Genomic DNA, 3,128 nt, shown 5'->3' with positions numbered 1-3,128 from the left:
AACCCTTGCTGGGGGGAGGAGCCTCCAGAGTCCACTCAATGAAAAACAGAGCTTGGCACATTGTCCTCTGCCCTCCCACCCTTCCCGGCTCCTCTCAGCTGTCAAGTGCCCAGCCCCAGTCAAATGGATCCTGCCAGGCTCAGGGGGCCCCAAAGTTTTTCTTTTTCTTTTTTTTTTTTTTTAAAGATTTTATTTATTTATTTGACAGAGATAGAGACAGCCAGCGAGAGAGGGAACACAAGCAGGGGGAGCGGGAGAGGAAGAAGCAGGCTCATAGCAGAGGAGCCTGACGTGGGGCTCGATCCCGGAACGCCGGGATCACACCCTGAGCCGAAGGCAGACGCTTAACCGCTGTGCCACCCAGGCGCCCCCCCCAAAGTTTTTCTTAAAGGACTAGAGAGCAACTATTTCCGGCCCAGCGGCTTTATAGGCTGTGCCACAGCTCCTCAATCCTGCTGTGGTAGTGCAAGAGTGGCCACAAGTGGCTACAGTGTGTGCCAATAAAACTTTATTTATAAAAACAAATGGTGGGCCAGATTTGGCCCAGGTGTCATAGTTTGCTGAGCTAAGCGAAAGGCTCAGTTTAGAAAATATATATGCCCCAGGTGTATAGACACACATGAGCACTCACGCACGCATGCACACACTGAGACACGTTCCTTCCCGATCCTTTTAGAAATAAGTATTCCCTGTGCGTCTCTGCTCCCAAGGGCCCTGAGGTTTGGCGTTCACTCCCGTAACCAAGGGCACGTTTGCCTGCGGAGCCTTCTCTGCTTGCTAAGTCGACAGGTGGGTAGGACAAATGCAGGTCACAAAGCAGGAAAAGGGGCCAGACCCCGATAGGCAGACACCTGCGCAGCGACCTGGGAAGGTGGGGAAGCCCGTGTTACCGGCAACCAGGGGAAGGAGGCCCCCCGCCCCGGCTGTTTCCTGAGCTGCACTGACGCTGCTTACAGTTCTCATGGGGCCTCCTTGGAAACGGGTGGGACCTCCTGCTCTGTGTTTCGGGCTCCGACGCCGTGGGCCTCAGTAACCCGGCGAGCAGCAGGACTTCCTGCAGGACCAAGGAGGCAGTGCCCTCCCCAGGGGCCTGGCCCGTGACCGTCTCCCATGACAGCTCGATCCCCAGCTCAGCAAAATCCCTTCACTCAGCGCCTGTTGCTGGGTCTGGGTTTGTCTGGCATCCCAGGGGTGCAGGGACCTGAAGAGCCTTAGCCGGGCTGGACGGTCATGGTCGGGGCCCCTGGGGACCTCCACAGCCTTGCAGAAGTGGTGGTGCTCTGTCCATCTGACGGCCAAAGAAACAGGCAGAGGGGACAGGCCCCACATGCTGCACAGACAGCAGCCCAGCGCGGCCCCAGGCCCCAGGCCCAGCCCCAGGGCAGATGAGGTCCTAGCTGGCCTAGGGCATGCTCGCCATGACCGCCATGACCCTTAGTCTGGACTGCCCAGCGTAAGAAGGCTCAGTGGGAGCTCCCTCCTCCCCCCTCCCCTCCCATTCCTCCTCTCCCTCTCCCTCCCTTCCTCCCTCCTCTCCCCTCCTTCCCTTCCTCCAGAGCACTGCTCAGGACCAGGATCAGGCTGGCTCCAACTGATGCAGTGTCAGCAAGAAGAGAAACAGAAGCCTAACAGGCGGGGAGGAGGGTGGGCCAGAGGAGTCCTGGGAGCTGAGAGCCTAGAAGAGGGGGAGAACCCCAGGGGCTGCCAGGAGAAGGTCAAGGGGTAGTGGGAGGCCCTGGAGCTGGGCCTGGAGAATGGAGAAGCGTGCCCATCCCAGGGCCGGACCGCAGTGAGGACCCAGAGGAAACTGCAGGGGCTGAGGAACAAAGTGGGGGCGGTCTCCACAGCTAGAGGCCCCTGGGAGGAGGGTCTATGGAGGGACCCCCCCAAGAGAGCTGGCAGTCTCGGGTCCTGCCTCACCATGGCCTGTGGGGCCTGGCGCCTGCCTGGGGACGTCTGTGTGGCACTGGGCCTCTGGAGTCGCAGTGCAGAGTCAGCCCGGCCCCGCCCTGGTGAACCCTCCTCTACTCTGAGCTGATCACCATGGGTACTTCCTGCCTGCTAGGAACGAGGGACCCACCCTCCCCGAGGGCCAGCCCCCCTCGGCTTGCAGCTGCCCTCACTCCTTGTCTAGAGCCTCATGGGCCCTGGGCTCCTTCCTTCATTGACGACACCCCTTCCTCTGGGCCCACCCTCCCTCCCAGCTGGGGGGCTGTCCCACCTCCCCTCCAGGGCACACGCCCCCTTCACCCCAGGCTAACAAGTGCATCTATGCCTTTGCATGTGCTGTTCCCTGTGCCTGGAATGCTTATCCCTTTCTTTGTTCAGCCCTGCTTGCTCTTCCTTCTGGGCTGTGCCAAGCCTCCTGTCCAGGGAGTTATCTCAACTGCATGAAGCCCCTGGATGCCTTCCCATCGTGCCACCTGCCACATGGCTCACGCTGTTTACGGCCTGCTCCACGCTGGGCAGGACCCCAGCTGGTGCAGCACCGCGTGTACAGCACGGCACGTGGGAGGGCGGGAGAAGCCTGGGCCCAGGCTGGCCGACCGGTCCCGGCAAGTGGGTGGGTGTGTGCAACCCAGGGAAGCCGGGGAGGGGTGTGCACCTTGTTCCCAACCAGGAGGATGCCCTGTGTTCGCGTAACAGGGAGAGGGCTGTTGCAATCCTGAGAGGCGTTTCCTCATGCCAAGAGCCGATTGGGAGGCGAGGAAGCCTGCGGGGACAGCCAACAGCGGGGCTGGCAACTGACCTCTGTCTCTGGAGTCCTGGAGATGAAGGCCACCTGGGCAGGTGGGCCAGGCGGTTTCAGCCTTGACGCCAAGGCCAGCGGCAGCACCCACCCCAGGAGAGCATCAGTGCGGATCAGCCAGGGCTCTGGGTGGGGCGTGAAGTCCCCCCCTTTCTCCTTGGCGGGCTTCCGGGGCCAGCTCCCCGTAGACCGGAGGGGGTCTTACTTCTCCATTCAGCTGTGGGCCCCTCGGACGCTGCCTGCCACAGCATGATACGGTCTGTTTTTAAAATTTAACTCCTGGTTTTCCATAACTGATGTGAAAAGGGCAAATGACTGCTTTTGCCTATCGGCCTACCCCCTGCCATGCCCCAGAGCGGTGTCAGGAAGGCAGGGCGTG

Source organism: Ursus arctos, unplaced genomic scaffold (assembly GCF_023065955.2).
Source record: "Ursus arctos isolate Adak ecotype North America unplaced genomic scaffold, UrsArc2.0 scaffold_1, whole genome shotgun sequence".
Classification (NCBI taxonomy): domain Eukaryota; kingdom Metazoa; phylum Chordata; class Mammalia; order Carnivora; family Ursidae; genus Ursus; species Ursus arctos.
This window is presented reverse-complemented; position numbering follows the sequence as displayed.